The sequence below is a fragment of the Aplidium turbinatum genome, chromosome 18 (genome assembly GCF_918807975.1).
Source record: "Aplidium turbinatum chromosome 18, kaAplTurb1.1, whole genome shotgun sequence".
Classification (NCBI taxonomy): domain Eukaryota; kingdom Metazoa; phylum Chordata; class Ascidiacea; order Aplousobranchia; family Polyclinidae; genus Aplidium; species Aplidium turbinatum.
Genome location: NC_137489.1, coordinates 10,868,248 through 10,891,592, shown reverse-complemented (window position 1 = coordinate 10,891,592; position 23,345 = coordinate 10,868,248). Strand labels below are relative to the sequence as shown.

At 37.1% G+C, this 23,345-nt stretch overlaps 1 pseudogene; it reads right to left on the bottom strand.

Moving 5' to 3' along the window:
* Positions 1–727: 727 nt before the first annotated feature.
* Positions 728–17,398, bottom strand: LOC145787177 (plasminogen-like; annotated as a pseudogene).
* Between the last annotated feature and the right edge of the window lie 5,947 nt (positions 17,399–23,345).

Sequence of the window (23,345 nt, the reverse complement as noted above, 5' to 3'; positions counted from 1 at the left end):
CTAAGTTTAACATATTGTTAAGCGTGGAAAATCGTACACCGATGGAGATTACGGTATCTAAAAGAATTGTTCAGTAGAAGAGAAACTGTGGTCTAATCTACACGCAACACGTATATTACGTTTTGTGGATCTTTGTTGGTCATATCTACCGAACGATGTAGTAGAATGGCTTTTTTAAGCGATAGGCCTACGAATATTTGTTTCGTAGGCCTACGAAGCAAGTAGGCCTAAATTTGACTAGAAAATTACTAAACCCCTATAAAAATTATCTTTGATTTATCTTTTATAACTTTCTTATATTCAATGTACCAACCAAGACAACCACTTCATCTAGTCCAAATCCGGTAAAGATCTGATCTCGACGTCTACAAAGAGCACGGAGCTGTATCTTGGCAGGACACTTGATAGCACGAACTTCGCTTTTTTATTTTTTATTCCAATTAATTTTCACAACGATGGGTAAAGTTGAATGAAAAGTTTTAACAGATGTTACGATTTTTTTCGACCTTCCAGCATACATAAGCGAATTGGAAAAGGTGATAAGATGCATGTAAATATCAGAAATCAAAAAAGTAAATTAGGCCTACACATATTAATTGCAAAATCAACCAGCTCTTTCCTCTTTTTATTGCTTATTTAAACATTTTCCAAAGTCGTAAACTACGGAAGTGATTAAACGGTACTATCACTGACAAGCAATATCAAGCCACAATTCCAATGATGAAGCTCAGCAAAGCGGAACGTTGCAAATATTCCCAAAATGTCTCTGGGTCAGTAGATATGCACCAGGGTAATACATCACCATCGGGGTTTCTACAGTAGTTGTGCGCTCCAATTCCTTGATTCCGGAGATTGTACGGCTTGCTGCAACAAACGCGATGTTGAAGAAGTGCAGAAAAATTGCATCATGGCGTATTCGATTACACCTTTTTAAAATTCTTGCCAAATAATTTGGACCAATTTATTATTGTAAATTTCAAGTTTTCATGTTTCACTGAATTATTCTTTGAGCGTACCGTACTTAACTAGTGAGTAAGGGTGAAATATACAAAAGTATCGTGAATATCATGCAAATATTTCTTTAGATTATAAAATAAATTTGTTTTAATGCAAGTGATTCTAGTTTATTTTTTCGCTTGGCATAGAATTGAAGTTTCTTCATCACAAAATCTTAGAACGCAGACTTAAGCTCTCTAAAATTCAAAGTGCTCAGCTCCGTACTATATTTTTCAGATTTACGTTCATTTAGTAGGGCTTAGAGATAGGCTAGCCTATAAAACATAACTATTCTAAATATTTTTAAAGCGAAATTTTGACTCAGGATAACCCTTTTGTTTGTTCGCAAACTTATTTGATTCGAATTAAGGACCAGGAAAAAATTCACTTTGCCCAAAGGAAAATTGTTCCGAGAAGTCAAGACATGCACGATCATTTTGTATTGCGCAATTTTTACAACACTCCTTATAGACAAGCCTTGAGAGCACAAGTTAAGCCGGTACCAAGCAAGTAGGCTATCCCTTTGAAATTAATTCAGGTGTTTCTGCATTATGAAAAAGAAAACAAACGCATTTTTTCTGAATCTCATGCTTCTCAGAGATTTTCAGGTTTTTGAAATGGTCTTGAACACTCACTAAAAAGTAGCCTTGCATGCAGGGCCTTGTGAGCATCATCTCGCCTCCCTCCCGAAATCCACTAGTGGGCCCTTATGTTAAGTGATCGCTCTTAAAAGTAGAACCAGAAAACGTTTAGGGCCGCAAATTCTTCCAATGTGGGAAAAAAATTTACTTTTATCATTTCAGCAAAGAGTAAACAACTCTTAAGATTTTCTAGAACAAAACAGTTAATAGGCTATGCCGACAACGGAGCGGTGGATCTAGAAAAAAGTTGGAGAAGTACCAGAGTTTTCAGAAAGCAACATTTATAACATAAATGAACAATGCAAAACTTAATGTCTGGAAAAGTAAAAGCAGAGTGTGGAGGGCTCGCCCCCGTAATCTTGTTTTAGTTACTTAATAGGCATTTTTAAGAGTAATAATCTTTTTTTCTATCAAGATGCACGCACTTTGTATGTAAACAAATTGATTAAAATTGGATTGGCGTAGAAGTTTTGTTTAAGATTTAAGTTAGCTTACCATTTCAAAAAAAAAAATGTATTCACGACCACAGAAGGATTTCAATAATTTATTTCTTGAAAGTTTGTATAGCAAAGTGTGGTGTAGCCTTTCAGCAGGCTACAACTTCGAAAATTTATCTGAAAATTTCACTTCATAACCTATCTCGATTCACATTGAAATTAATCAATTTAATGATTAATTAGCTAGGGTGAGCACTGAGCGGTGTTTACTTCGGGATATTGCATCATTTTGATAGTTTTTTTAGGACACAAACAATTTTCACCCCCTTAATCTCCATCTATGCATGCCCAATATCGCTGACGTGAACATGTGATTGAACGAGGGAAGCGAGCGATAAAATTCTACTTAAATGGAAAAAAAGTACATATTAAATGTTACAGGTAGTACAAGTTGAAAAACGCTGCACGAACTAAACATGAGTGGGCCCCAAAGCAAAGATCGACCCTCAGTCGGAGTGGGGGTTGGAAAGCAGTAAATGCGGCCTTACATGATTTAAGCTATTGATTATTGAGGTTCTGTGGTATTTTTTTTTATCTTTAAACAGTCAAAAAACATTGAGAAGACTAAAATGTAGGCCCCTAATCAACCGTGCCCCCCCCCCAGGCCGGAGGGTACAAAAAGCGGTTAAAACGGCCCTACTTGTAAGTTGCATTCTGTCACGTTAATACCCCCACACCCTAGTGATGAATATTAACTTACTACGTGTTGTGTGAGTGAGGATAGTTAGCATCCCACCGTTGGCACGCATGACCAGTCATAGTGGTCGACCAACTACCTTTATATCGTTCACCACTGTTCCTGTCAAAGCATCCGATCTCCGGCTTGGGTTCGACTGAAAGTGAAAAAAGATATTTATGAGTATCTATATCAGGAATTTTTGTTGATCAGTAGTAACTAATTTTATGTCATTTGCATGAAAATGCTTTTCACAGACAGATCATTAACTGTCCAATTTACAAGGAATTGTTCGAACTCATGTTTGCTGAAAAGTTTATTTTTAGGATACTTATAAACATCACATACTAAGCATTTGTCTCAGTGGACTTGTAGGCTAACCATATTTGCATCCTGGCGCAGAACATGCATTCACTATTAATGCAACTTTATTCAAAATATCAAACAACAGTGATCTGCTGAAAATAGAATAAACTATATTAACGTACATTACTTAGGCTATGATGCAATGTCACAAAAATAGTGAAAAACAGCACTCATGAATCTTATAGCTTCACATCAGTTAACATAACACAATTGACAAAACTCTCATTTAATTATTAAGAATAATTCACTTTCAGTAGTCTCAGTTGAAGCTTGGTACAGCTGACAACTAACTTCACAGCATTTTATTCAAATCTACGCTGGACCGAACCATTCATATTTTTCATAAACATGTTTTAAATCAACCTGTCAACTTCATAAAACTGCTGCCAAAACAGTTATTTAGAACTGTTTGTGCAGCACATTCCACGTTGAACCTTCATTTCTTTGTCTTCCTTAACTCAAAAACATGCCACGCTGCAGACGACTCCTTTCTTGGCAAACCACATAACTTTAGCGTTTTAGTCAAATATCCTCTTGTCTGGTATTCCTGGTTTCTATAGTAGGCCTACATTGAGAGTATCAAAAAAATGTGTAAGGCTACCGGTTGGCGCTCATACCTGGGTCACACATTGGCACGTCACAAGGCTGTGTTCTGAAGTCATACGACACAACGTAGCACCAGGGCCATTTGTCTCTGTTTTCTGGAGCACGACAATAGTTGTTCGAGAGGCCAGATGCGTTAAATTGGCTCATTGTTCTGCAGCAAAAAATATAGGCTACAAGTATAGAATCATTTGGACAAAATAAAAGGAGTTCAAGTTCAATAGCACCATTGACTTTTGTGACAAATTATAAACTAAGTTATTAAAACAAATGAAAAAGCATTAAAATATCAAAAGCTTAATTATTTTACAGTATGCAAGCATGTTGATGTTATCTGTCTATAAGAAATATGCCACATTGCCAAATGTACATAAACTATTTTGTTTGTTTTGCAAACTTAAGAAAAATTAATTTTTCAAATTTATATCGTAAATCCATACGAACAAAAGCTCACACATAATGATGAGATTTAGGATACTGAGAGGTCCACTCTTGACACTTCAACCCTGCATATGTTGTTGATGCCGTTCCTCTGTAAGCTTGCGGGTTTTCAATGTCGGCACAACCTACTCCCTCACTAGGTGATGGAAAAACAGGGATGATTGCAGGTGGAATATTATTTTCTCCTGTCTCATCTGCTTCGTTTTCACCTATAAAGTAGTTGGTTGAAATAAGGTTAAATTTTAAAATAAATCATTATCAATTTTATTTTAAGCTTGTTGTGATAACAGTAGCCTACATTGCAAATTACAGATCTCTCACGTCAGAGAGTTAGAATCAGAGCAGGAAAGTAGGATGTATAGTTGTCGAGTCAGCGACTCAAACTTTACAATATTTCGGCCTGTCATCAGGACGGTGTCTTGCCACGATACAGACTCTTGCTCTAGAGCGGTGTCGAACTAACATCTTTTCGAGCGTTTGTAGACGCTTTCAGCACTTGGCAACATAGAAGACATTACTTGGCGAATTTCAACTTCAAATGTAGACTTAAGCTTGTCGGATTGTTCTGGTTTAATTTGCAGTCATACTATTGAAGTTGAAAAATGGCGAAACTTTTTCACTCACACAAGATCGATAAGTTGCAATAAAAACAATTTGAAAGAATAATTATGTTGTCATTATGTGCTGCTTCTCACCGACGCATTTCTGAGCATTGCATGAGGAGACCCTAATCACGCTTCCAATGCATGATCCTTGGCCGACAGCTCCGTCTCTGCATGTTCTTATCCGGTAACGTAAGCCTGAACCGCAACTGACTGTACAGGAAGACCATTTACCGAATTCTGTCCATTTAGCGTCTGGAATTTCACAAGTTTTGTCATCAAATGGCTACACTTCGTATGACTTGCTGGCAACTTATACAATCACCAATCAATCGTTATGGTACTATACAGTACCTGGATATTGACAGCGTGAAATATCGCAGTACTTCTTAACAGCTTTTGATCTTTTCCAGACATAGCAGTATGGGCCAAATTTATCTTTTGTCGGATTTCTGCAGAAGTTGCGAATCAAGTTGCTGTTTGGAAAATCTGTCTGTAGACTAAAGAAAAACGAGTAAAACTTCTGATTCCACCACTAGGCTACTATGTACCCTGGCTCGTTTTTGATTTAAAAGAAATGTAGCCAAAACTAGTTTTGTCGTAAGCGCTATCTCCATCTCCATGCGTGTTGTTTTATGAATCATGAAATTAAGAAAAAAAAATCGTCATGGCAGCTGATGCCTGGTGCGGCTCAAAGATGACACACTTTTTATGTTTGATAACACAAAAAACATCACACATTTAATTTGGACTCGTTTTGGAAATGTAAATCGTGTTTTTCTTTGTGCTTGTACCTGTCTATTTTCTTCCATTTGAGACAACGCTTTCCATTGCTGGCCACGGAGATTCTTCCTCTGTAAGAGTCCAAATCATTTTCATCAAAACAGTTGCTATTATTATCTGAAAGTAAGGCGTCGATACTTTACCATTAATACTAATCGAATCGTCTTTTATCAACAATATCAACATTCAGTTTTTTTTTAAGGTTTGGTTTGGGTGACCGCTAAGTAGTTTTAAGAGACCGCAAGTGTTTCATTTAAATACCAAAAAATAGCCATAACTACCAGTGACGTTCGGTGGCTTAAACCGTTTGGGAAAGCAACTTGGAAATATGTTGCAGCAAGGTAGTAGGCACGAAGGGCGTAACCGTCGGGCGAAGCCCGAAGGCGTGTTTCCGAAGGCAACACTTCCAGCGGGGGATCTGGGGGGCCTCCCCCAGACATTTTTGAAAAACACTTCCAATTTGGTGCGCTCTGAGAGCATTTCCAAAACAAATCAAAAATAAAAATTTGTCAAATTGTGCTTCGCCTATGTCGTGATCATACATCCATTTAATGTTTAGAAGTCATGAACAATCTTAATTTTAACGTTGCAGGACCAAAATCCAATGTTAGACATGGAATAATAGTTGTCTAAATATTTAATTCGTCATGAATGTTCATTCTCAGATATTCAGTTAGGCTTACACTACAAAAACTAACACTTAGGCCTAAACATTGCAACCGCAAGCAATTTGTACAAAAAGCTGGATAAGATTGCCTCCTGCGTATAGAAGCTTAACAAACTAAATATTGCATCCGCACCTGAACGTTCATTGGCGAAGTAACGTTATATCAACGCTGTAAAAAGGGCAAAGGCATGACTATGAAAGCTAGTAGGCTAAAGTACATGGCGAGGAGACATCAAAAAACAGCAACAATCTTTTCGCCTTTATGATGCTGTGCTGTGTACCGTGACGAGAGACCATTCTGTGCATATGACGAGTTAGTCTAGCCGCATTGACGTCACTGGGAAAGCAACTCTAACCATAACACATCTGATTGGCTAAGCAGCTGGTGACGTTTTGCAAAACGAGTGAGGATTAGATAAAACGAAGGCGTTTTTTGACGTTTTTGGACGTGGGGAAAGCAACTTTGCAAGTTGATATCCCTGAAGCCTCAGTGGTTGTTTCTGACAGGAGCGTTTGTGTTAATTGGCATTTATAAGCAAGACATTCGGTTTGGCAGTGATGTACGCGCATACAAAAAATATTGACGCCGTCAGCGTAAACGCAAACGTTCGAAAAACCATACGCCGTATGCGTCAACGTAACTTGTAAAAAAAGTTGCATACACTAGCGTCAGCGCATACACTAGCGTTAACTCATTTTGTTTGCTAGGTACCAAACATTCACACGGTATCATCATCATCATCATCGGCCATGCCTGAATAAGGCGTCGGCTACCGCGAGTCTCCACAACGATCGATTGTCCATAGTTCTAATTAGGTTTTCAAAATTTTGTTTTGCCCATGTTGTAAGATTTTTGAATATTTCCAAACGTGGAAGACCCCGGTGCCTCTGACCAGGAAGTCCCCCATCATTGCCGAGTGTTCAATTCCGCGTTTGCGGTAGACATGCCCGATAAATGTCATTTGCCTTTTTTTGATAGTTGTGATGAGGACGCCAGGGGTGCACCCGGAAGTCTCCACACTTCTTCGTTAGTGATCTTATCTATCCAGTTAATTCCCATCATTCTTCGAATAAACCAAATTTCAGCACTGTTGATCTTCTTTTCTATCTGTGGGCATACAGTCCAGGATTCACAGCTATATAGCAGAACTGACCAAATGTACACATGCAAAATTCTTATTCTAGTGTTTATAGAGATTGAGTTAGATTTCAGTATTTTGGCCATTTTGATGAACGCTTGTTTGGATTGTGCAATTCGTGATTTTACATCGCTCCAGCATCGACCATTCGAAGTGACTACAGAACCCAGATAGTTGAAACTATTTACTTGTGAGACTGTTGTATTCTGTATTTTGATTGTGCATACTGGAGTGCACACGGTATAAACCACTCGAAACAAACAAGTTTTATTTTGAATTTCCACGAAGAAACACAAGCATCTGAAAGTGTTCATCTGACATTTTGCTAAACATTCTTTCAACTGCAGCGCTGGAAGGTATTGGCGTGTTGTAGCAAAAAAAAAGACATTAAAAAGTAGGCTATGCGTTGACGCTATGCGCTAAAAAACCGCGAAAACTTTACGGCGTAGCCTCAAGCGCAAACTATCCAAAAAAATGTGGCCGTAAGCGTTAGCGTAAACAAAAAGTCTACGCCGCAAGTCTGCGGTGTAGAATTTGTAGCGTATACGTACATCCAAGCCCGCAACCAGGGGGGGGCATTGGGGGCATTTGCCCCCCCCGAAATTTTTTGAAAAAATTTTCAGCGTTCTATGCAGTATGAAATGTAGCCTACTATGAATAGACGTACGTCGTACACGTACAGCCATACTGTAGAGTGTAGACCATAGGCGTAGCCAGGGGGGGGCGAAAGGGGCCATGCCCCCCCCCAAATTTTCAAAGCTTGAATTCCGAAGTTGAGCGCTTTGTTGAAAATATAATAAAATTTGTAGAAATTTATAACGTTTTTCAAGACATCTGGCTATGAACACCACAAGTACTTGTTTTAGACCAGTGGTTCTCAACCTTTTTTCTTTCGTGGCCCATTTTTGTTTGCATAAAAGTTCTGTGGCCCATTCAGTTTTTATGTAAGAAAAAAATTACAAAACAGGTTTATAAACAAAAGCAGCAGAACATTGCCTTTAGAATGTTGCTGGAATCCCCTTGTTAAATCCAGGCGCTGACGCTTCACAGTATCTTCTTTTCATTAAAAAAAATTCACATCTTCATCCTTCTCCTTGTAATTTGGATGACTAAGAACCTTACAACATAATACGCATTGTCCTTTTTCTTCTCTGTTATCAAAAATTGATGTAGGCTGCATACTGAATGTAATTTTTATCAAACTTAAAGCTTCAAATACTGTATTGTCAATTTCTCCCCAAAATAATCCACAAAACAAAATGCTGCACGTACTAAAAACGCGGATCTGCAGAAGTTCAACAAGGCTACCGCTTATAAAGATGGCTTAATTGTAACCACAAAGTAGTAGTCTATTACATCATACAGTGTTGTAAAAACTGAGTTGATGTAAAACTGTACTGTAGCCTATGTTGCAATAATTAGATAGAATGATGATTGCCACTTTGTAGCTAAAAACAGCAGCATCATTCATTGTAACTAAACAAACACACAAGTGTAAAATTGACTATAATGACAAAATGAAACAAAATGTTTCAATAAATCTTTCAATTTTTAAAATATGTCTGTGGCCCACATCAAAATGCTTCTATGGCCCACCAGTGAGCCATGGCCCACTGGTTGAGAACCGCTGTTTTAGACACACAGAAAGACACCAATAAATTTTGCAAATTGTAAATCGCGCAAAATTTACTCGATTTACGTTTCTTTTAACTAATTTGTGGAAGCAATTTCAGAATGGCTTACTCTGTTGGGTTTTTGTGTAGCTAAGTTTTTGGTGTTCTCTAATTTTATCCGCAGATTTTGCCCGTTCGTGTGTAAGAGCTACCTTTAATAAGTTAATAGCTGTTTATCTGCTAATAAATTTCATACAAATATTATCCTAAAAGTGTTTCCAGAAAGCGCTATAATCCATTATTTGAGTGTAATTTTGCAAAAAATTTCCGTGGGAGCATGCCCCCGGACGCCCCTAGAATACGCGTGCGTTCGGCACGCTCTCACCCCCACCAGTTTCATTGCTTCCCCTTGCTTAACCCACCAGGATACGCCACTGCACATCAGGTGGCGATGTCTTAAATCAAACACTTTGTCGTTCTCTTCAATTCATCAAATATTTGGCCCCTCCAATTTTTTTTTCCTGGCTACGCCATCACTGGTGTAGACTATCGAAACCGAAAGTAGGCTACGCTGGTTGGAAGCCATGCTAACGATTTTGTTTGTGGACATTAACATAAAAATGTCACAATGCATCATTTTATTGTTTGTTCTTTGATAAAAATTAAATGCCCCCCCCGAAAATATTTGCTGGTTGCGGGCCTGCGTACATCTCTGCGGTTTGGTGAGGACTTAGACTACTCACAAGCGTTACGAGTAATTCTAGTCACGAACACAGTAATTTTCAAGTTAAAATAGACGTGATAAAAATAATAAGAAGTAAACCTAGAATTCAGTCATTATATTTTGCATAGTTTTCGCTCAGGTAAGCACTGCTTTCCTTGCTTTCCCTCACCGATCGTCACTGATAACTACATACAATCAACGCAACATCAAATGAATTATTCGACAAGGCACAGCTTAAATGATTGTGACAGCGACCAAACAGCTTGCCCAACACGGCCGCCAAACAAGTTTGCTGCACAATCAAACAAAGTGTGCTTGTTGGCTTCGGCTTGTTATGTTTCCACACGTAAAAACTGATCATTATGCGCCATAAATCAGAAATAAACATTGACGAGTATCGAAGGTGCACTTCTTTTGTGAATAACTCTTTGATTCAGCTGTTAGCTGTACCTCCACTTATTTTTTTTCCGGACGTGAACTATTGATCGTAGGCTATATTCGTATTATCGACAAGACATAGCGAGAAACAACCATTACTTTTCTACTGTAGTTGCAAGTCCAAATTTTGGGAAGCCGCTGGAGAAATTTGGGGGACCGTTTCGGTCCCCAAAAACACCTTTAAAAAAAACACTGTTAATATTATAATTTGCACAATAAAGGAACTTTTCTTTCTTGCAAGGAGTTCTTTTGCAATTCAGTTGCGTATATTTTCTAGTTAGCCTATATGACGTACTTTCTTAAGATCCACATTTGAAATACGGTTAATTTCTACGTCATGCAGTCAATTCAATGACGTAGCTAGGGGGGCAGGGGGGGCGGACCGCTCCGGGCGGCACTTTCAGACTACGATTTTTGATTTTGATTATAATCTGATAAAAAACGCATTTTTTGAAGGGGCGGCAAAATCTAAATCCGCCCCGGGCGGCACATTCCCTAGCATTCCCTAGCTACGCCACTGAGTCAATGTGGTGGTATAATATTGCTACCATGCTAATAGAACGCAGTTATGCAATACCACACACACGATGCTGAGATTGCCGACTATGAAATGCACTGCAAGCAGTGACAAAGCTAAGCAGTAGCTATGCTCCCCAATATTACACAAGGGAAAAGTTTAGTACAAATGAATTTAATTATTTTACAATACGGTAGTAATTTTTTCATATTTCTTGTTTTCAAAGCCATGAGTTCTTAGTTTTGTAGCAATGTAGGCCTAGTTAATTACTTCGTTTTGACGAGACAAGAGTGGGATCCAGCATTATTTCGAAAAAAATCGATTTTTTTTTTTGTTTCTTTGATGTCGTTAGGCTAAGTTAGATTGAGATAAATAGATTGCCAACCATTCCCGCAATAATGGTTTTGGGCTTTGAAACAACACTAAAAATCACAAATTGAAAGCAATTATTGGTGTAAGTACATATGAAAAACTATTTTGAAAGGTTACAGAATTCATCCACAAACCGGCAACGCAACTTTCTCCGTTGCATGTTTCCTTTTTGATAACTTTGCCTTTACAGATTTGATCAGTGCAAGTTCTCACTTTGTATTTCTTACCAGAAACTCCACATGACGCTGAACATGACGACCAATGAGACCAACTGTTCCAAATTCCTAAAAACACAACAGCGTTGGCCGAGGCGGTGACTGCAGAAGTCCAGTTTTACATACAAGACTCTAAACTCGAATGATTTTTGCTCGAGTTCACCAAGAAGTGATTGCAGGTTTGCGTTTGCGTTTTTTTCAATCTTTCCTTTTGTAACTTTAAGTTGGGTGATTTCTATCAATTACAACTGCATTCAGAAAAATGTGAAGTTGGAGCAATGAAATCTTTGTCTGATTGATGAAAGTCTAATGCAGGCACAATGTATTTGCTCCAAAATTATTTTAATTGATTTTCTTTCGTTTAGATTTCTTCTTAGCTTGAATGCTGTTATTGAAAACTATTTTCATTAGTTGTTAATATGGTTAGCATCTTCCCATGACGTTAAACCTTAGTATTTTTCTACCTAAAATATTGTTGGTAGTTAAAATATTTTTCTGAATGAAAAATGACCCATCGTATGCTTAGGTTATTGTTTGAGAAGTACTTTTGCAGTAAAGCCGTTTGCATTCTTAATTATTAAAAGACAAGAATTGCAAAAACTTTCTCAATATTGAAATTTTTCTCTTTTGCCATTACTGGTAAAATTTCTGATCATATAGCTTCATATTTTTTTTCTTAGAAGTCTTTAACCGTTTTTCTAGTTTGACTTTAAATCCGAATTTGGTAGAAAGACTGAGTTAGGTTCTCAGTTCTGTGTGGAATTATTTTAAAACTATTTTATGCAAAGCATATAAGATTGAAAAGTTTGCCACCTTTGTTGTTCTTTTTAAACATCTCACATTTTGTAATAAATAGTTGAATCTACATTAGCAAGGCAATGAATAGGCCTAGTACTGTAGGCCTACTATAGCGAAGACTATAACCGTGCTAGTAAATAGCTATAGCACGGTCACACAAGACATACAGACAAGTATGGCAATAAACCATTCAGTCAAATTTTATTTTTCGAAAACTTTTGAGTTTTGAGAAAGTTTGCAGTGTGAGGTATGATGAACTCCTTATATACAATATTCAATTATTCATATATCGTACTAAATTAATTTATTTTGTTGTATTGACCTGAAATTTTACTTTTGGTGCCGCAGGGTTTCAAATCGGAGCATGTTGTACGTTCCCAATGTTTGCCAGGGCAAGTCTCTGAGCCTGGTGTGCTTCCCATACATATTCTTGTTCTAATAGTAGTTACAAAAAATATTTGTTAATAATCTACGTTGATTTGCATGAAGCGCTATATGTTGCATGAAGCGCTATATGTTGCATGAAGCGCTATATGTTGCATGAAACGCTATATGTTGCATGAAACGCTATATGTTGCATGAAGCGCTATATGTTGCATGAAACGCTATTTGTTGCATGAAGCGCTATATGTTGCATGAAGAGCTATATGTTGCATAAAGCGCTATATGTTGTATGAAGCGCTATATTTTATATGAAGAGCTATATGTTGTATGAAGAGCTATGTGTTGTATGAAGCCCTATATGTTGCATGAAGGGTTACATACCGCAGTTTGGTGCCATTTCCACAAGTGGCGCTACAATCTCCCCATTCGTTTAATTGTGTCCAAAACCCAGGCTTACTGGTAAGAGGCTTAGGGTTTGTCAGAGAAGGTACTAATAAAATACATTAATGGTTGACACATAACTTTTAGAAAAAAAAAGTTATTGAAACAACAAGATAAGAATAACAACATCATATGTTTAAGTTTTGGGTATTTTTTTGTTTCTGCAGATCTTAGTATGGAGAATAATATTGTTTTACTTAGAGTTAGGCCTACTTCATTAACTTATACTAGATTAGATACACTACCTCTACAACAACAATACACTGCTCCAGCTGTAAACCAACAGCAATCAACACTTCACAACATGGACACTGAAAAGTAGCATTTAAATTTAATTGATTTGTGATAAGGGAGCTTTTGTATATGCCAATCGGACATTTTCGCTTATTATTCATTGACACTTTATCTACCTGGGTTTGCACAGATAGGTATATCACAATATTCCCAGTCTACATCATTAGACATCGTGTAGCACCATGGCCTATCATCTACGTCTGGATTTCTACAGTAGTTCTTCTTCAAACCTGACCCAGTAATGGCATCTGGAGTGCTGCAATAGAATTCAACATAATGTATTTCCAGCGATGTAATGGGCATAGAACAGCTTGACAATTGCTTTTGAAATGTAACTATACCCAGTGAATTGTTACAACATAATTGTCATATCATTATAAGAAACAAATATCTTCACTTGTTCTATTTGTTTGTATTTTACAAACGTGTCATTGACTTGGGCCAAAAAGTATGCACCTAAATCACGTAACCTATATGCACTTTATACGGTACTCTATCTAAAAAGTGCATATGAGTCCACATAAAAAACACTTTTCATGTCACATACATGTTACACGTGTTACATGTTACTTCATGTCACATAATGACATTACAATTGTGTTGTTGAGGCACGTGCATCGCCAAGGTGCAATGTAGGTCACAATTGACCTAATAAGAAATTTCATCCTTGTCTTAGTAGCTACAAGAATCATTGAGTTCCTTTTCAAGATAACACACTGATGCGTTGTATTGTAAAGAACAAACATGCAAAGTAGATGAACTCACATGATATGCTCATGTGGTGACATGGAATCCCATCGCTGACAGGGTATACCTGACGCAGTTGTAGCTATACGTCCTCTATAACTGACTCCTCTATCAAGAGGGTGCATGCAGTCAGTAGTTTCAGGGATTCCTCGCGTCTCTTCACATTTATACATTGCTCGTAGTTGATACTGATCTTGTTTTGAGAGCATGAACCTCTGTCTGCTGATTAGCTCTCTTGTTCCTCTGCAATAGATATAAAAAAAAAACACATATTTATAAAAGCTTGTATAATACTGTCAATTGGCTTTCGCTTTCAGCAGCATGATCTTTGTTTATCTCACAAGTGTAGATAGAAACGACCTTTTTTTAACCTGGTGCTGCGGGTTCGCTGTGGGGTAGTGGTTTGTCACCAGCTTTTGGAACACAGTTTCCTGGTCATTCGTCATTGCACATGACTAGGAACCTGTGTTTCAAAAACTGGAGACAAACCACTAGCCTACCACCACAGCGAACCAGTAGCATGCGGCTAAAACAGGTCGATTGCATCTACACTTGTAATATAAAGGCTTGTTTATCTATCAACATCTGTGTCGTACAAAATACATTTATAAATGTCATATTGCGTGATACAGATTGCATGATATACGGAATGTAAGAAATCATCCTTTCGTCCATACATCTTTCACAATTGATCATTTTCATTTTATTCCTGTTGCAGTGTTATGCAAAAACATTCGAGACCTTTTCTGACGTTTAAAAAGTTTGTTTATTTGAATCTTTATCCTCGGACTGACAAAGCCTTGATAGGTTATTCCTGGTAGTTTTGCATACTTGTAGAGGCTTTTGACGCAGGACTGGTTATCGAGATTGGCAGAGTGAAGTTTCTGATTGTTGCCGGGGAATTATTCCATTCACTAGATGCCGCTGAATGGAGAGCAGTCCTGAAATGAGTTGCTTAAGCGCACACCCTGAGAGTCGAACCAGCGCCGCGTGATCTTGAGCCGGGTGCGTAACCACTGAGCTAAGGGGGCGGACTTGAGCTAAAGGGAAAAGATTAGAAAAGCTGTTTAACATTGACCATGAAACCTTTTTATTCTCAATGAACAAAAACATAATGATGTTTAACCAATAGCTTTTGCAAATTCTTGACTACCTCTAGAATACTTTTACTTAGGTTAGAAGCCGTTTATATGGTAGCTTACGTTTTCACTAAAGTTGGTTGGGAATTTTTTGAGAAAGCAAAAGAATCGTACTGCATTAATGAATGATAGTCATAAGGTGAGCCAAACGTTTGTATTTCCCTTTCAGGTTTCTTGAAAAAGTTGCTCTGCGTTCCTGTAATAACAATGATTAGTGTAGGCTGCATATCTGACTGGTCAGAGCCCAGGTACGACGTTCGATAGGGCGCCTGTTCGATACTGCTCAACAGCATGCGGCTGTGTTTTTGGCAGGACACTTAATCTAAATTTTCCACCATCGGAAAAGATTAGTACGGTAATCCATAAAGAGATGTGTCAGTTAGAATGGAGGAAATCAGCACTTTACTTTTTGAAATGTGTCAGTCATGAAATACTGTATGATCAGACCAAACGTTTTATCGTCTATTATTATTTTAAATGTTAACATCTTTAGAAGAGAATAAATCTTGTTGTTTAAAACGCCGAGTTTATAATGCTTTAAAAAGTGAATGATCGAAAAATAATAATTCATAACAAAAAAAGAAGAAAAAACCTAGTTTGAGGTTTTCGTATAATATTTCAACATAATCGTCTCTGTCGTGTCTGGATTGTTCGTGCCAGAACCCAAGAGCGTGCATAACTTCATGAAGAACTGTTCCCGGAGAATCGCAATTCTTTCCCAAAGATACCTAAAACGAAAATGAAACGTAGGTCTTTAAAAAGCTCTGTGCTGTGACATTGCTTTAGAAAGGTTAGTCTGGTGCATATGATTCCCAACATCATTTTCTGATCTACTATGAAAGATTTATAAAAGTATAAATACATTTCAAAGTTTCATCACCGGGGTAGGGGTGAGCGGGGGTCTGGGTTTGGAAGTTTACTTTAACAGGGCCACAACTATAAAAGTTTGAGCTGAGCTAAATAAAGCAGATTAGCGACAAGATAACTTTTAAAACAACCCAGGCCTGTAGGCCTACTCTAACGAATAACAAGCTCTAATATTAAAATAGACAATTTAAGAGTAGCCTACATTACAGCTGAAGGATACAATGAGGTTCAATGTTAACTCAAAACAGTTTTTTAAAGAAACAAAACCTCCTGTGTTCCTCCACTTCTTCCAACTCTAGACGAGCAATCACTTCCGTAACTAAATTTTATTTTGTCTCTGTCACCAAGGACAGCCGGTTCAAATCTTAAGCAAGTCAGTGCATTTACAACCGACAATGCTTTGTTGATGGCGAGCATGTGGTTTGGGCGATTGTCTGTGAGAAAGAAATTCCAGTGGTAAAAGTATTTGTGAGCTGTGACTCAAGTTACCGGGAGCCGGTTGGAGGTATTGGTTTATTAATATGGCAAAAGCTATAACTGCTGATGGAAAAGATTTTACGATATATGTCATCGATTTTTATTTGCTTTGTATGACTTGATTAATTATATGCGGCACAACGCTGTCATATCACTGAAAATAATTTTTGTTTGCAGTGGCCTGTAGTCTGCAAGACGAACAGTACCATTCCAGTGGAAACTACGATTGCCTTGTAGTTTAGACAATTGTGGGGCAAAATTAGCCGTAGTGTAAGCCTACAAAATCACCTTGTCATGCATACATATACCTTTAACAAAACTTATAAGAAAAGAGAGACCATTTTCATGTTAAGTAAGCTAGATATTATGGCACTGTCGATTAATTTCTTGCGTAAGCCAATCTCCATTGCACGTCAAATCATTCCTGCTAGCCTATAGTTTATTAAACAGGTCAGACAAGGTTCATTTACCTATATCATTGGAAAAAAAGAAAGGAATTCTATAAAAACTTCCATTTAGTTTTTCTTTATCCCACTTTGCTGAAATCATGGATCCTCCTTTCAATAAACTCCAAGTAACACCTTCAGGTCTTGTTGTCCATTCAATCTGTTCGTCTGCGAAATACTATATCATCAGCAAAAACGTAGCATCAAAAACTTTGTAAACCGACTCAGTGGATGAGCGGTTAGTGCCTTTGGTTCTGGTGCTGGTGGAGCGGTGTTATATCACAGATCGGCAGATCGGGTCACAACCAATTCTTGCAAAGCAGAAGTTGGTTTATAATGTGATTAGCCCTACATCATAAACACAAAACAAAAAACCAAATACTGTATAGTATGAATACTGTTTTTGCAATCAATACCATTTTACTTCATAATAAAATAAGTTATTCTTCACCTGTTAGCTTGAGATCGTCAAGATTACTAAAGCAGTAGCAGGGTGGAAGCTCTCGGACAAACATGTATGTTATTCCGGTGCAGGCTTTTTTACAATTTATTGGAATACAACTCACTGAAAATGGAGATTTGTGTGTTAATCAACTTATCAAGATAAATTCTAGAAACTTCTTAAAACTTCAATGCTTGATGTCACTTGACGGTTGGGTACTATCTTGTAAAGAACATTTTGCACTCGTCTTACATTGATTGGATCTTCGGACTGGGAAAGCTAAACGTTTGGAGTTTCGCATACTTGTAGAGGTTTCGAACCACTGACGCATGCCCGGTCGCGAAATTTTTTTCCCACGAGATTTCTGTCTCATTTACATATTTTGGTAAAAGTTTGTATTAAAACCGTGTGAATGCAACATTTTCTCCTTGACACGGTTGGTTCAGTGGTTTCATCCTCTGCCTAGTGATTGTGAGAACGAGGGTTCGACGTCCGTCGAAGTCAAACTTTTTTTTTTCTTTAAATTAATTTTTGCGGTGCACAAGAGCTTTTCAAAAAAAGTAGGGTTAGGGAAAGCTTATATTTTATTATCATTGCAGAATTTCATTGGCAAATAGTTATTTCGCAATCTGAATCAATCAATCTCTCAAAACACTTTCGGAAAATCTTACTTTTAGAACAGGGGTTCCCAAACTGGGGTGCATGTACCCCCAGGGGTAGGGGAGATGCAGGACCTATTATACATTTTTTTCTTTTTTGCTCTCATTTCTTCAGCTCACATCAAAATTAGACAAGTTTTTTACAGAATACGGCCAAGGTCAATGGTTATTGACTGTATAAATATCTTGATAATCGAATTTAATTTTGTGAAGTTAGAGCTTATACAAACTTTTTTGAAGAGTGTATAATAGGTCCTGCCCCTGCAGGACCTATTATACACAAGCGAACATTGAAAAACAAAACATGTTTTTTCACTTTCATATCAAAAACAAGCACATACAAATGTGAAATAATAATACTTAGTGTTTATAAACACTTTAATTGCCAAAGTAAGATCGATTAGCATTACATCAATAGCTCTTAATTGGGGGAGAGGCGTCTTCATAAAGGGGGTGTTAAACTCTTTTCCACCACGGCCAAAATTCACTATTTTTGTTGAAATGACTTTTGGAGCTTACGTGTAATATAATGTTGCTAGAAAAGTAAGGCTTAATTTTAAAACATACAAAAGTTAATTCTTCAAGTGCCTTAACTCATTGTATAATAGGTCCTGGACGTTACTGTATAATAGGTCCTTCAAGGAATCATTTTTATTTCTTAGTTAATACAAAAGTATCTACACAAGCAATCACTCTGAAATTTTGTGACAACCTAGCTTAATCACCACACAACCGTAAATAAATGCAAACTTTTGCAAAGAGCTTTAATAACAAAATTTATTGCCTTATTGCTGAACTTCCAAAAATTTACATTTTGACCCCAAAATGGAAAATCCTATGTTTCTCTTGAACCGAAAGCTTTTATCACACGAAACTTCATACAACTTAGTTGGACTAAAATCTCGATTCAAAACCATAAAAACCGAAAACATTTATTTTGAAGTAAAGAAAATACAGCACTGTATAATAGGTCCTTCTGTATAATAGGTCCTGCATCTCCCCTACATTTCGACTTTTCAAGGGGTACATTAGATTAAGTATAAGGATATTCATTCCATAACTTTTAATCTCAGTCATCACATTAGCTAGGATTGCTGGGCTTATTCAGCCGATATATTGTTTGTTTGATTGATTGTAGTGTTTGTTTAACTTTGGATTGCATTGTTATGAATAACTTTGTGTGCTTTGATTGGTACAAAATATCATGTATGCAGTCTTCTAATGCAGCTTTACTGTTAATTTGTTGCAATATCTAAACTTTCTAAAGCCAAAATTATGAGAAAATTTTGGGGGTACACGAGCGAATCTATAAATTGACCAAAGGGTACCGATGAACAGAAAGTTTGGGAACCCCTGTTTTAGAGTGACTAGAATCAATGAGACAGAAATCTCGTGGGAAAAAAATTTCGCTGCCCTGTCACCAAGATTGACAGAGTGAAGCTTCCGTTGTTTGTGAATTATTTTTTCCGTTCTTGGAATGTGCTGCTCAAGTGCACATCCCGAGAATCGAACCAATGCCGCTTGATCTTGAGGTTTGCTCGTGTACAAAGACGAGCGCTTTACCAACTGAGCTATCGGGGTGGACTATCTGACAGTGAAGGCTATTCGACTTATTGCATTTACCTTTAGTCAAAAGTAAAAGACATCCTGCGAAATAGAACGCCAGTTTGAAATTATCTGCCATGTTTAGTTTCTGATAGACTTTTTGCTTCCGCTTGCTCTGAGTCCAAACCCAATGAAAATTCAAGGAAACTATGTTTCTTTGAAACACAATATGCAACACTTCCTGAGCATAAAAAACTTTATAAGCCTTGATAAATTAGAAGTGAGAGGTACACATGGTTCTCAGCGTGTGCACGAACGCCGACTGGTTTCAATTGTCTAGTACTGTAAATATCCTGTAGCCTACGTTTCTTAATCATAATCTATCAGTGCATCTTCTACGCTAGCCGTGCATTGTCGATTTTTTTTCGTGGTTACTTTGCATATTCCGTTGTCTATGTTACAGTGAAAAATACAATAAACTATTTGTATTTTTGAATCTAATAACAATAGGAATGTCTGAAACAAGCCTATTGCAAAAAAAATTTTTTTCGTCTGTCTGGTGTTGACGGTAAAAGGTGTCGCTAGCTAAAGGTCATGAGCCCAGGTCATCCTCTTCGTTAAGATAACCATAGAAACCTATCTTTATGTTTCTATATGCTGAAAACGGCATTTGTATCAAAAACAACATTTTACAAACGTTTGCTTCCGGTTTAAACGTGAATTCAACCACTGGTTACAGTGATTGTCCGAGACACGGAAGGACGCGGTTTGACACCTATCGAGATAGGAGGTTACCTCTTCCCAAGACGCTGTTTAAGCCTGTTGGACGCCAAGATTACCCTCCTCCTTTTAAATTAAATCTAAACCTTTAACAACTAAGCATAAACCTGGATAAAACAAAACAACAGTTGTTTAGTTTCGCAAAACAGTTCGACACATCTGCGTTAGAGGGCATTTCTTTATCGAGCTAAACATGAGTTGTTTATAAAGAACATGTTGTACATCATGAATAAGTTATTGAGTATCTTATATATTGAAGGCTAGGCAACTGCATAACATCGCAGCCTTGCATTTGGGTGTATAGCCTACTTCACAATCCACATCAATCGATGGTTATAAATTCCTTTGTCAATATTTCTTTTGTGATCATTTCCTTACATTATTTAAATGTAGAGTGCAGTTTCTTATTTAAATTTACTTCATTTGCTACCTGTAGGTTAAATGTTATTTCGAATTTATCCTGCATTGCACATCTCACAAAATGCGCTACACTGAACTAGAAATATATTGTCTTTGACTGATCATAAGCGCTGATACGATCAAAGAAGTTCTCTACGTCTCTTGGCCATGTATTTAATTTTTCCATTTTGTAAGAACTGTGTAGCCCACATAGTTGTGATTTTCGTGTTTAAAAAATAGAATAACAGAAAAAATTATGTTGTGTTTGAAGAATTTTCTTAACTGTGTGACTAAAGTACATTAAAAGACATGCTTGCAAAGCATTAAAATCTGTCAAAATGTAGTCACAACCTATAAATAAAGTGTTTTTGCAGCAAATGACCTGTTTAACTTTTTGACGCAAAACAGCAGGCCTACCTGAAAAGCTTGTTGAAGATGTCAGCTGCCGCTTGTAAGTAAACTACATGATGACTGAATATCTTGAACTTTACATCACTTCATTGGACATTGAATGCAAAGTGACTACGAGATTAAATGTCTAGTGGGCACTCTAGCCCATTGATTCTCAACACGAGGCACGTGGTTAATCAGAATTAGAAAGGAAATTTGGTCTACTGCAAGGTAAAGCTATGGAGTCATAAGTATGTTTGTGTATCCGAAGTCGGTTCTTTGAAAAAAAAAAATATCGGGGAGTTTTTTAAATTCAGTTCCATTGTTGGTTGCAAGACTGTAACGTAGGAACTAGAAGAATATCAAGTTTCAGGAATTGGTCTTTGAAAACATTGCAAATTTAGCAAAGTATTTTTGCGTATCCTACTCAACAGCGGTACCAGGAGGCACCTTCGAAAAAATTTCCAATCTTTCACCAACTGGCAGGCCCGGATTTAGCGGGGGGGGCAGAGGGGGCAGGTGCCCCGGCCCCCCGACTTTTGAAGGGCCCCCCTACGTGGAAAAAATGTGTGTTTTGTGTTGTTATTTTTCCTTTCAGTCTTTAAAGTTTCTGCAAAATGCTGTACAGTGCTGGATTAATGGTAGTGTAGACGTAGAGGTGGTTTTTCGCGCCTTAGGCGCGAAAAATTTTTTTACACGGAGGCCCCCCGATCAAAAAGTGCCCCGGGCCCCCCATCAGCTAAATCCGGCCCTGCCAACTGGTATAATCGCATGAGAATTATGATTGTCCGACATTTCAAGCACAACGTTAGTTACGTTTTGCACAAAACTGCATTTCCGATTTATCAAATCTAATACTGAAATGGGTTGAATGTGACTCATGACAAAACAGAAGCGTGTTGTGCAAAAATAAAACCCACTTAACATAGAAAAAAAGAAAACGATGATTGTTGAGCAGGTAGACTTTGTTTCAATGAATTAAATGCGATGACCGAATGATTGAAATAGTGTTTGTTATTTGTCGTATCTGTTGTTAAGTTCAGTCTGAATAGTAAATCATTACAAATATTTGGAAAAAAGCACCACATCACAGTGTGCATTTTTCAAGTGTTTGATACACCCTGCAGTATATTGTATAGACTTCTACTTACAATTCATTCAAATTGACTCTTAACTTTTACGTTATAGCCTGCTAATAAAAGTTAAAGGCATTTTTATGTCAACAGACATAACCAAGTTTTCATATTTACGCAAAGCAGACATGTTTGGTAGTTGAACAAGTTTATTTTATTTTTTATAAATGGATGGCATTGATAAAATAGCAAATACGGCATGAGTGCAAATTGAAGTCACACGTGAATGAAAAGAAGATAACAACACTATGAGTTATGTCATAGTCGCCGCCGTCTTGTCAACGTGAAATAAATTGACATAGAAGCTTAGGCTCACAATCATCAGAATGAGAAACCTCATTCCTTGCAAAGTTTTAACAGTCATCATATGCAGGTAAACGCCATGGAAAATGTTAATATTTACAAAGCAGAAAAGCTATCAAGAAAAGCTATCATATCTGTGAGCTACCAAAACTTTTTAAATAAATGAAAACGAAAAGCATATTTAAAATAACCAAATTTTATGTTGAATAAAGAAAGTCTGTGTCAGTTTGCTGAAGCAACACTTGTGCAGCAAATATGATAATAAAATTACACTGCGATATTGTTCTTATTGACCCCAACATTCGTTCAAAGTTGATGGTCTGGTGATGAATGGTCGAAGTGATATCTGTACAGCACACGTTGAAACCTGGAAGAATGCTTACGTATGTGTAGATATCTTCATCGCTGTGATGAATTCAATTAATAGGTAAAGGTTAGTGCACAAACATAGAAATACCAAGAAAATGAAAACAAGTTAGTTAATTAGTTATTTCACAGCACAATTATTACATTGCAATTAGTCAACCTTCAGAAATCAAGCATTTGTTATAGATTCTAATTTTAGCACAATGCTGTATAAACTCGCACTCAACCAAATGTAACAGAACTATTGCAATGGAACTTTTGGATTTATTTTATAAAGAATTTAAATTTATAGACCTTTAATTTTTGAAATTTTGGTTGTTAGGAAGGATTTGGTGGAAAATTTATTTGTAGTTTTATAGAAACTCACGTGACACATTGGTTCATTTTTGTTAATATGTAATTTGCATCTGCGAAGTCAGCCTTCAGCTTTATGCAGACTAATCAA